This window comes from Taudactylus pleione, unplaced genomic scaffold (genome assembly GCF_031769625.1).
Source record: "Taudactylus pleione unplaced genomic scaffold, aTauple2 ptg000539l, whole genome shotgun sequence".
NCBI lineage: Eukaryota > Metazoa > Chordata > Amphibia > Anura > Myobatrachidae > Taudactylus > Taudactylus pleione.
The window spans coordinates 1,686,622-1,699,883 of NW_028284941.1; positions in this window are offsets into that span (position 1 = coordinate 1,686,622).

Below are 13,262 nucleotides of genomic sequence, written 5' to 3' on the forward strand. Positions count from 1 at the left end.
TGGAAGCAAGGAAGAGGCAAGCAACTACCGACCAGTGAGCCTTACATCAGTAGTAGTGAAATTGATGGAAACAGTCTTAAAAGAAAGAGTAGTAGATTATCTCAAATCCAACAATTTACAGGATCCCAAACAGCATGGATTTACTCAGGGGATCATGCCAAACATATCTTATTGACTTTTTTGACTGGGTGACAAAAGTAATAGATCAAGGGGGGGCGTAGATGTAGCTTATCAAAACTTTAATAAGGCTTTTGACATGGTCCCACATCGCAGAATGATAAACAAACTGGAAAGCTTGGGATTGGATACAAAAATAGTTGAATGGATAAGATCATGGCTGCAGGATAGGAAACAGAGAGTTGTAGTAAATGGAGTGCAATCTCAAGAGGGAAATGTTACCAGTGGAGTACCTCAGGGATTTGTACTTGGACCAGTGCTTTTTAATATCTTTATTTGTGACATTGCAAATGGTATTGAAGGGAAACTATGCCTTTTTGCAGATGACACAAAGGTATGCAACAGGGTAGACACACCAGGAGGGGTAAAACAAATGATTGATGATCTAGGTAGACTAGAAGAATGGTCAAGAACGTGGCAACTACAGTTTAATGCACTTGGGTCTCAAAAATCCAAAAGCTAAATAAAGTATTAATGGCACTATACTGCACACTACTGAAGAGGAAAGGGACCTAGGAATCACTATTTCAGGTGACTTAAAGGCAAGCAAGCATTGTAACAAAGCAATGAGGAAGGCAAGTCAGATGCTTGGTTGCATAGGGAGAGGAATCAGTAGCAGAAAGAAAGAAGTGATTATACCACTGTATAGGTCATTGGTACGTCCTCATCTCGAATACTGTGTTTAGTTCTGGAGGCCATACAGTATCTCCAGAAGGATATTAATACATTAGAGACTGAACAAAGAAGGGCAACTAAAATGGTGCAAGGTCTACACCACAAAACGTACTAGGAAAGACTAATAGATCTTAATATGTATAGTTTGGAGCAGAGAAGGGATAGGGGGGACATGATAGAAATGTTCAAATATATAAGGGTTTTAACAAGTTAAAGGAAGGAGACATTCTTCAAAGAAAGAGAATTATTAGAACAAGAGGACATGTTCTAAAACTGGAGGGTGGTGGGTTCAGGGGAAATTTGAGGAAAAATTACAAGTGGAATAGCCTTCCATCAGAGGTGGTAGAGGCTAAGACAGTAGAGCAATTTAAACATGCATGGTATAGACCTAAAGATATACTTCAGAAGAAGTAAGGATCAATAAGGGTGGAGGTAATATGTTTAAAAATGGGGCAGACTAGATGGTCCAAGTGGTTCTTATCTGCCGTCAAATTCTATGTTTCTATGTTACTGTCCCAGCCCATTCTGGCTCACTTTAAACCTTGATTATACTCAATTGTCACTGAATCTGACAAATGGAGTTTTCTATGTACAGATGCTTCATTATCTTCCATGTTACAACCCTGTAGAGGTGTAAATGTAATTTTACCAACCCTGGTAAATGTGAAATAAATAAAAAAGCATTGGCAAGATTATAAGACGAAGTTAAATGAGGAAGTAACAGAAATGCGACAAGTTAGGGGGACAGCTGTGTGAGTGGGACTTTGACCCTCTGGATGTGCAAGCCCTCGCACTGTTAAATGTGCTTTAGGTTTAGGGACTTGATGGTGAAGATACAGATGCCCCAGTAAGTACAGAATTACATTTGTAATATAACAAAAATGTGTATTGTCAACAGCACACTATTGAGTACTACAAACAACACATTTAAATCAAATGGGTTGTTGTATGTTAATTTTATATAACACATACAATTAATCTTCAGCAGTTTTCCATAGTAAGCAACAATATTACATCTATTATACTGTACATGTCACACTTTACTGAGCATACATTTGTGTCTAAGGACCAGATTCAATTAGCTGTAACATTCTGGTAGAACATGTCCGGCTGCCTCCCACAGTACAGAAACATACTGATATTAATATAGTTGCTCTGTACAAACAATAATGGTTGATTCATTTTAAGAAATATCAACATTTGCCCATTATGGGGGGATTATTTACTGCACTTTTTGGTTAGAAATCCACCAAAAGAACTGAATAGTTAATGTTTAAACAAAATACAAGAGATGAGGAAAATCACATCAACATTTTATGGCATAACAGGACGTTTCATAGACGTCTAATGGTGTCATACAATCAGAGTTTCACATTGGATTCACCAATCCATGGATTGCCTTTCTGCACTGTGTAATGAGAACTTCTGATCTTGGGTGCCCTGTGTGCTTTATTGCAAACAAAGTAGTGAAACGATCTGGAAATAATTAGCATTGATTCAGAGGTTGCATTTGCAAGTCTGTATCTGCAGTTCCCTCCCTTCACGTACCTGGGTCTGATATGTCTGGAGAAGTGGTTTTCACTGTGAGGAATGAAAATGTAAAAAATTGCAATACACAGTGGAATCACAGTATAGTTAATGGCCAGATAGAGCACATAAGAAGTACCCCAGTTTATCGGAGCATTTGAAATGTGAATCAAAGCAGAAGCAAATAGAGATTTTTTATTTTTTTAATGACAACACTTAAATATATGTACAGCTTTCCCTTTCCCAATGGAGGATGAAACATTCTTTATTCGTGCCAAACAAGTATGCACTGTCATATAAAGTGACTTTAAGAGCAGCAGTTTTAGCATATATGCATATGGATGTGTTTTCAACATGTGCAACTATACTTTGGCCATGACTGAACACCAACTGCCCACATCTGCATGTACTTTCCAGCCCCAGTCATGGCCCCTACACCTATTTATACCCCTTTTCCACCTAAATTCCGGGTCTGACCCGGAGTTGGAACAAAGTTCCTATCCGGATCAGACCCGGAATTTTGCCGGCGCTGACTCGGGATATTCCGGAGTCAGCGCCGCTCACACCGCAGTCGGGTTTGCATAGACCCGGCTTTTGCGGAGTGAAAGTGGACGCTTGGAGATGACGTCATCTCCAAGCGCCACTGAAGCCGGACCAATCGGCCGGCTAGCAGCGCACTCCAGGTCTTCGCGACCTGGAGTGCGCTGTTCCCATAGCAGGATTTCACGGGCTACGCTCGTGTTAAACCCTGCTAGTTACCTGGGTTGGATTGCCGGGTCACTCGACCCGGCGATCCAACCCTCTGCCCTTTTACACCAGGGAGCTGCCTGGGTTAACCCTTCAAAAACCCGGGTTTTAGCTCTGGTGTAAAAGGGGTATTAGTCACACTTCTCTCATACACCTGAAAAAAGAAGAGTACTGTGGAAATATGTACATAAGAAGAATACAATTTGTTTGGGAAATAAAGGCCACAGCCTGCATTTATGTCTCACTCTGAACAAGGTCCTGTAAGTGTAAGGAGGGATGCCAGGAGTAATTGCGAGGGAATGTACTATACTACATCTGAGTACCCTAGTACCTGGGCTGTACCGGAGTGTGCCTATGCTAAAGACACAGAGTATACAAAGTTCAGAGAGGGAGTGAAGTTGCATCTCCAGAGTTTAACATAAGTGATGTACAGTTGAATGTAGGTAGAAATAAAAAATATGCCTTTTTGGAGGTGTACCTTTTGCAACTAGTGCTACGTAGGAGCAAGCGTACACGGAGAATAATGAAAAGTAGCAAATCATTCACACATGATGTGGCCACATTGCAAGATGGATAGAAATCTGCATCCAGGTGAATATATTAGTTTTTTCCCATGCACACTATTTAGAGCAAAGAACAGTCATTTCTTGCAACTGTGCATTTACAGTACAGTTACCAGATATAAACACAAAATACCCAGGCGTTAATGGTATAATAAATATACAGATTTTTTTAAATTATTTATTACATCTACTAATAAAAATAATTGCAGCTACAAGTTCCAAAAAAGGACTAAGTGATGTGCCCACTAAATAACTACAAAGAAAAATGGTGGTTAAAAAAAAAAAAACTGCACTAATATAAATTAATAAAACTGGTATGGCAGAAGGTACAAAATATATCAAGACACATTAAATTTAAATAATATATTTAATAAAATGATGCAGAAATCTCAAATTCAAGCGCATGAACAGTGGTGGCCGCCGGCTCTGGAATCCCCACTACCGCTAGCACTCTAGCAGCAGCATCTATGAAATCGATTTTCTGGTGCATATATGTCAATCTCAGAACATTGTCTGGACAACTTGATGCTTTTAAAAAGGTATAGATTGGTATAGTACATTCCCAAAAACATGTAGAACCTAATACATCTTAATGCATTTAATTCCCAAGGCAATTTATCTGGATTAGTGGTGTGTTGTACTGTAGAGCTTATTTTCCACAGCATTAATATGTGCACACATTTTTATATACCAGATTTCATTCTTTTACTATGCTGTTTTAGTAAATGTTATTTTATAACCATTTTGAACCATATTCATTATGAATGCACCAAACAGTGATGGATTAAGAAAAACAACATGGGCTACCTACTGTACTTTTTGTTCCAATTTCTGTATGGCTGCAGCTTGTCAAGGACCATGTCTTCATACTACCTCAACTCAATTTCATAACAGGATGACTATGGCTGCTGCAGTATTTTTCTACCTCACACGTCACTGTTATAGTTTAATTCCTCCTTCTTTATTAATGCTTTAGTCTTTAAATTATTTGATACTTGCAGTCTGCACACTCAATTCTTTTCACTAGTGATAGCAGAAATATAAAGGTTAATTTCCAGTCTATTTACTAATCTTGTGATTGAGATTTGTTCACATGTACTGATGTGTCCTCAGACACTGTTGCTCAAGTCGTGACAAATAGCCCCTCTTGGCACACCAGGTCCCGGGTGACTTGGCCACGATGAGCATCTTTCTTGCTCAATATGCACATCTTATTTGCATAAATAAAACAAATTAAAGTGACTAAACAACTTTGCTTGATTACAGTGATCAATAAGATGTGCGACATTTGCACAAGGCATGAGTTCCATTGCAGTTAAAGAGTAGGTCAGGTGGATCTTGAGCCGTGGAATCCCATAATGGTCCAATCTCTGGTGTTTGCTCTATCAGCTGATATTATAATATGCCACAAGCACCAAAATTCCTTGTTCCCTCCTTCCCAGCTATGAAACTGATCATCAGCATAGAGAAACAGAAATACAGTACAACAATATAAATGGTTAAATGGATTTTAGGCTAAATATTAATTACTAAAAATACTGTAGCTTGCCACAATAAATATTCAATAAATGATAGCATTACAAATCCTTGTCAATGTAATAATAAAATCAAAGCGTGTGCAGAAGAATATAACAATAAATCACATGTACAGTATTTGCTAGCACTAAACCATAGTAGTTACCAGTTAACATGACACTACAGTGTCTTCAGTGCCTGTAAAGCGTTAAATCTGCATTCATTTTAAATTCCTTTATTCTTATTTTTACTGAATATAAAACTGAGGATGCATGTTAGATAGATCCTTGTAGTTATTAATCATTATGTCGAAATGTATTCAGATTACAAGCATGCTACAATATTGTGCCTGGATAAAATATTATTTCTACGCTTCCAGTAAATACATATATAATTAACATCTGCAGAATAATAATGCCTTTTTATATTGAGTTTGACTCCTAATTCTGTGACATGGAGGACTTGGACGCAATTCCTTCTAAGCATCATTACCCAGAATACCAAAAAAGTATATATCAAGTCTCATGAACTTGTTATTAATGGGTTTGTAGTAAAAATACAAGATCCTCTCATATTGTATACTTGGATTTATAATGTCATTTTTCAAAATGAATAGCTTTATTTTCAGCTAACAGTCATCCATTCAATAAATGCAATAGTTGTTTTTCTTGGAACACTTTCCTTAATGTTATAAGGGTGCATCTATGCATGTACTGTACGTACAGTTCTTAGAGTACTCATTGGCAAATATAACTTCATCAATACATAGGAAATGTATGGAGGAAAAGGCTGAGTGCCACGGATGGCTGGTGGCCCTTGAGAAAATTCTGAAAGTGGCCTCTCACATGTGGGACCAAATTATCTGTAGACAGGGTGATCAAAATAGGACTAGAACCATGTTAATCCACAGTCACATCAGTGGTAGACATAGCCAAAGCAACTTGGGAAGGTACTGTGGAGCTCATTCAGATCCGTTCGCTAGGGTGCGCTTATTCGCTGCCATAAGGAACGAAAAATATGCAAATAATGCGGTATGAAAATGTCTCGTATGTATGAACGTGCAATCACCGGGGGAAGTTAGATGCCCACCAGCCAGGAGTAAAGACGCCCACTTTCATATGTCATCTCCGCGAAGTATATGAAAACATTGGTACCTTCGGGTGACATCGAACCACCACGCAGTGCTTTAGGTAGACTCTAGGCTACCACAAGCAATGCGATCACCACTGCCTTTATTTCTCTCGTATGACGCGTATGGTGATGCTATGTATTAATTATTCACACCCTTAAGTTGGAGTAAAAATGCCAAGCCACGCCTGTGCTAGTGCAAGCACACCCAGTTTACATAGATCTGCCCTAGTAACCACCCACAGATGCCCTGTTCTGTCACTCAAACTAGCGCTCTGGCAATATGCAGAGAGCGATCGTCTCCCGATCGCAGTGACTGGTTCGCGCACTGCGACTTTAACGCCTGTTCAGTTTGCAACAATTGTCCAGCTGCGAGCGATCGTAGCCTAGCAAACGGGTCTGAGTCGGGCCCTGTATTTCTTCACAGCAACGGAGTCTCTCATGGAAGACAAACGTAAGCCCCATGAAGGATTAGAATTAAAATAGTAGGTGGAGTAAACAGAAGGCAAGGCAGTCAGTCAGTGGGCGGAAAACATTCATGGTTAGGTGACTGGTGCAGCTTACTCCAGCAGCATTGTTAGCCGTGAAATGATAGTACAGTAGCTGCATCTTGGAAATCCTAGCTGTTGCATGAAACCCGGTCACTGTAAAACAGATCATTCTTAATGTGGTCTGATCCACTTCCAGTTCTGTCGCTGCAAATACTCCCTTAGCATTATAAAAGAAAAATATAAATCTCATTACATCCCCTTTCCGGAACTTAAGGGTTCCATCCTTCCAATGACTTCTGTATATGTATTTTGGATGCATGGTCCAATTCTGATGCTCATGTGCACATTGTAGTTGCTTTTGGCGCTGGACATGTATCAGCAAGCTGCGATGCGCTGTGTATTCTGATACCTTTCTGTCATAGCCAGCATTAACTTTTACTACAGTAGCACTTCTCTGGGATAGGACAAGACAGGCCTTCCTTCCCTCCCCAAATGCATCAATGAGCCGTAAGTGCCCATGAGTTTGTTGCTGGTTTACCGGTTGTCTTTGATTGTAACATGGTTAATATTGATGCGATTATTACAGAACGGCAAAAATTATATATATATATATATATATATATATATATATATATATATATATATATATAGCAAGGTTAGGACAAGCATCATTGTTTTCTCACTCTTTGTTTTATAAGCAGATTTTCAGGTGGGTTCTCGGCAAACAGCAAACAAGTGAAATATTTGTTTCATATAGATACAGTAAGACCCTGCAAGACACGGTAGCTATACAGCTTGTTTCTAAAGAACCTATTAATATGCCTGCTCCTCTCTCAATCTAAAGCTTAAACAATTGATTTCAGGCTTGTTTGATGCTTCCTGTCCTAATTTCTAACAACAATATGTTGATCAATACCGGATTAATAAACATAATGAGATTAGTGTGCAGAGAAGTATTTGAAAAGGATCTGTGAGTCTTATATGTGAATAAAAATAAAGTATTTAAAATATTTTCCTATTTTTTTGCAAGGCTGAATTATAGGGAGTAAGTACAGGGACTACAATATAACAAAAAATATCAACTAGTGAAGAGAGAAGATAGGTGTGCATTACACTACCCACTACACTAACATTATACAGGATACATGAAGAAAAACCTCGGGAAGGGCAGAGGAAGGCATCAACTGTTGCATAATGAAACTGCCGCAATTAGGAATTTATACAGTTATTTTGGGATTACAGATTCTGTAAATTGTGCTTAAATACCAATTTTAATTGCATTGTTCATTGAGGCCAGAGCCTGTGTTGAAAGCTAAGCTGGTTTATAATAATAGGTGTACAGAGGGTGTGTGGCCCTACAGTAGCACTGGTAAAGGGTATTATGTGTACCACCTTATGTAGAGACCAGAAAGTATATAAAGAAGTAAGATGCTCCCAGAAGCCAAACAGATACATACACAGAAACACACATACTGTAGGTGTGACAAGTGCTTCTAAAGTGGGGAACACATGACATCACAGCATATTATGAGCTTTAAAAATATTAAATTATTAATTAATTGTTTTGACGTACAGTACACTTCTAACAGACAAACATAGAGGAGGACAGACAAAGTCTTAGTGGGTTATCACATTGAGTGAAATCAATGAATCCAGATATTGACAGTAATCTCAGTATAACCCTGGGCTGGTTGCCCTATTGGTAAAATCAAAAAGATTCTCTAAATGCCAGAGCAATCTGACTATATGAGATACAGTATGTGACAGACAGCGAAAATATATGTGAAGGAAATAATTTAAAGAACGTCAAAGGACACTCAGATTAAAAGAAAAGACACCTACTCACAAATTGGGCAAGCTATATCAAAATTAGCAACAAGTCTGTCTCTCAGGGTCAATGATTGTATCATTAATTTGTAAACATATTAAATGAGCACAAAGAAAAACAAAATATCCTTATTAAACACTGGCTTAGAGTCTATAAGGTTTAGGTTATTCAGTAAATATAAAAACACAAATTATTCAGGTGCGGTTTTTACCTCTTTAGAATATAGGCCCTCATTCAGAGCCGTACGCTCTGAGCAGAGTGCACGCTCTGAATGAGGGCCGCCCTCCTAAAAAATGGAGCGTCCTCCTGGACGCTCGTATAGCTGTGGGTCACCACCCACAGCCTATACGAGCGTGCAGTTTGATGGCCGCGATGGTCTTGGCCATCGCGACCATCGAAACTGCGAGCCGGAGCCTGCGGTTGAGGTTTTCAACCGCAAGCTCCGGAGTGATTTTGGCTCTATCAGAGCCAAAATCACTCCCACTGACATCACTAGTGATGTCAGTGGGCCGGCTTCTGACGGGAGGCGTTCCCGTGGGAACGCCCCCGTCAGGGAGGCACGCCCCCGGCACGCCCACCAAAGGGGGCGTGCTGTCAATCAACATCGACAGCACGCCCCCTTTGATCAGACACAACGAGCGAAGGACTTTCCTTCGCTCGTCGCGTCTGGCGCATGCGCACGACGGAGCTCCCTCCGTCATGCGCATGCTCAGTGCAGAACATCGACCCACTTGCGAGCGGACAGCCGCTCGCGAGTGGGTCTGAATCAGGGCCATAGTTTTATAAAGAGCTCAGTGGCCATATTAATTATCACAGCTGCAGACACACTTATTGATACACACTAAACTCAAAATTATATTGGTGTGATTCTGCACTCATACTGTAAGCCAGAGGTCCGATATGACTGAAACCACCACACATCAAATCACTATTGTAACCCCCCTTTACCATATATAAAGGGACATGTGTGATATGGAACAATAGTTAGGATATAACTTCGAACAATGGTCTTCATATGAATAAACACACCAAGTAATGAAGTTTTAAACCGTGTTTATATGACATGTCAAAGTGATTTTGGTTGAAATACAAGTGAAGTCAAATTACAATAAATACCCCGCAATTATTATTAAAACATAAAAGCAATGTTATTTTTCCATTACATAAACCAGTTATCAATCTAAACATTACATAGTTCTTGTATACCTATGAAGTAATTTTTAAAACACACTCTCTACCTTGCAAAGTAATGCATTTACTTCATATAAGATAACCTTACCTTCTATCTATAATAACCACCTACTGTATGGTTGCTGCAAAGCATCACAGGTTTTCTCAATAGATTTAACTAATATTTACATAAACCTAAGATTCACAGTTCTTTACAATGTCACTATAAATTAAATTATATAGTGGACAACTCTTACTGAGTATCTTCTAAATAAAGTACAGAATTCCGAGAGGATCAACTAAATCGGGTTTAGCCTTTTAATTCAGAGTGGTTCGTATTTATTCCTCTGCAGAATAGAAAATGTAATGGTCTATAGCAGCCATAACAAGTTCTAGTTCACAGTCTGCTACTGATCGGCTGCACCTGCAATTAGTTATTTTGTGTCTATTTCAAATCAGTTTGCTGAATGACCTTAGATACTTTTGTTTCCAGAGATAACAATTATGTAAAAAAACCTTCTCCTTATGATAATTTATTGTCTTAGTAGTTGCCTTATACTTTTTTTTTGTATATACACAATAATGACAGTCTTTTCTAGGATGAATATAGCTCCAGACAGTACACATTTGTAGAAGTAAATTAGCTGAGCCAAATTGATCTTGTTGATTCATTACAGATCGCTACAGATCGCTATTGCAGTTGCGATTACGCATGCAGACCCACTGCGAAAATATGCTAATGTTTGCAATCGCAATGCTGTCGCAGCCTACCAAAAGTACGCCCACATCCCATTGCACACATCCATAATACTTATCAAAAGAGCAAAACCATCGGTAACATCGAGTACAATCGGAGCCTCACGCACACTTGCACAAGGTCTGACCTTACTAAGAAATTGCTAACCTCATCGTACGCAGTGAAAACCCAAGCTGCATATGGCATCGCAGTGGCTAATTTATGCACACCCATGTAATGACATTCAATCGCACTGACACACCTGCGTTTCTCCGACCACCCACCATCACCACCCACAAATGCTCACTTCCTGTCAATCACTCTGCAATGGGTCCGTGTAGTCACTGCAATTGCAGTCCGATCGCAGTGAGACCTTCGCGCACTGTGATGCATATGCATGTGCAGAACGAAACAATCGGCCGTCTGTGTGCGTAAACACAGTGGCGATCGGTAATGAATCAGGACCATAGTCCTCCAAATTTGGCTAAGTATTTACTCCTCCCATTGACCTCTCACTATGCTTTGCTTCTATGCAAGTTCTGCACAGGGTATAACTGATGGCTGTTTAAATTGCCATTCCCCTCTTATCAATGTCCCACATAGCAATAAAAGACTTAAGTTATCGTACTGGGACACCTAGCTGTTAATTTAGGATCTCCCTCCACAGTGCCGTGCCGCTGACAGTCTAGGTTACCTTGACAACCCTCCGATGTCTTTTGTAATGTTCATACTTTCCTAATTTTGAAAAAGCATTTCAGGGAGATTGTGAAAGCAACACACGGTGTAAAATAGACGTGTACTGCTACATCTGAGAGGCGTGTCATAATACTGACTTATATCCAAATGTAAACGAGCCCCAAAGCAGTTAGTAAGATCTACCTGCTGATGAAAACACACTGATACTTTTCAGGGTTTGCTCATGTATTGTGTTTTACAAGGGGTTCCATATAAATGGCCAATATGAAAATCCATTTAAGTGGCCTTATATGAAAATGCAAGTAGCCATAGGGATCATTGTGACATATGACCAATGCAGGGAAATGGCACTGATTATACCATCTGAATGTATACGAGTATCTCTGGTTTATTTTTATTTCCAAGTATATAACAGCTAAATAATGTGGGAAAGGTGCAATCTCCTCTTCATGGAGTCAGGGAGATTGCTAATATTTCAGGGAGTCTCCCTGACAATCAGGGAGAGTTGGCAAGTATGGTAATGATCTGCCTGTTCCTGACAACACTCCGGCCACTATACACTGATAGTGTTAGACCTATAAATCAGTGTCAATAGCAGTGCTGTATATGAGGTGGGTTGTCTATTAGTTGTACAGTACTGCTGTGGATGCTATGGAGTGAGTGAAGCACAAGCTAACTACTCACTGCTGGGAGGACTCTGCTGCAGCTACCAATTAGTCACACCGGTGTACCCCGGTGACTACTTTACTCCTCTGAGGAATCTAGACCCCTTCTGACCACCACAGCACTCCTCCTTATGTTGGCCAATTAGCAGTCCTGCTGCAGACACTCCCAGACTGCCTGCTGCTGCTCCCAAACTGCAGCCAGCTGACACAACTAATACTCCTCCATCCTGGTGGTGTCTGTGTGTATGAGTGTAAGGGTCTATCTTGCTTATGGTGCGTACAGATGGTCCAACTTTGCAGGATGATATGAACAATAACGATAACGTTTATTGTTAGATCATTCATATCGTTGACTTTTTGCACTGAACGACCAACGATGCACCTGGCCGTATGGATGATAACGATATCTGAGGTTGACTGTACATGCAGGCCAACTTGCTCGATATATATCAATTTTTCATCATTTAAATACTGTCAGATATCGTTCATCATTCATTGTTCATGAAATCGTTCAATGATAACGTTAATTTTGAAAATAGTAAACATTGTTCAATGATATCAATGATTGAGAAAGTTGGAATGTGTGTATGCACCATTACAACTGCTGGTGAGCACAACTGCCACTGTCAACATGTCACCTGGCCTTACTGGATAAAGGTGTTCTGACTCCTGTTAATAGCTGCACAGGCTTGCTTAAAGATGGCTGCTTCTCACAGCCGCTGCTCTTACAACTGCTGCCACTTGAACTCAGGTGCTGCTGCCCGAAACTTGTCACTGCTGCAGTCACGCTCCCTAAAGAGATGCTCCACTCGCTCAGGACCAGAGGCCACCGACCACTCATCGCCAGCACCAATGCTCTGCTGATGATGCCCTCCTCCTGTCAGCAGTAAGCATCCTCTTGTGACAGTAGATCTATTTATATTTTATTTATATTTTACCAAATACATTTATATATATGAATGAACATATATATTCCTATGCAGCCATGGACAAAAGTTTTGAGAATTACACAAGTATTGGTTTACACAAAGTTTGCTGCTTCAGTGTTTTTAGACCTCTTTATCAGATGTTACTATGCTATACTTAAGTAAAATTACAAGCATTTCATAAGTGTCAAAGGTTTTTATTGACAATTACATTAAGTTTATGCAAAGAGTCAATATTGGCAGTGTTAACCATTCTTTTTCAAGACCTCTGCTATTCACCCTGGCATGCTGTCAATCAACTTCTGGGCCACTGACTGAAGGCCACCAATTCTTGCCTAATCAATGCTTGGAGTTTGTTAGAATTTGTGGGTTTTTGTTTGTCCACCTGCCTCTTGAGGATTGACCACAAGTACTCAAT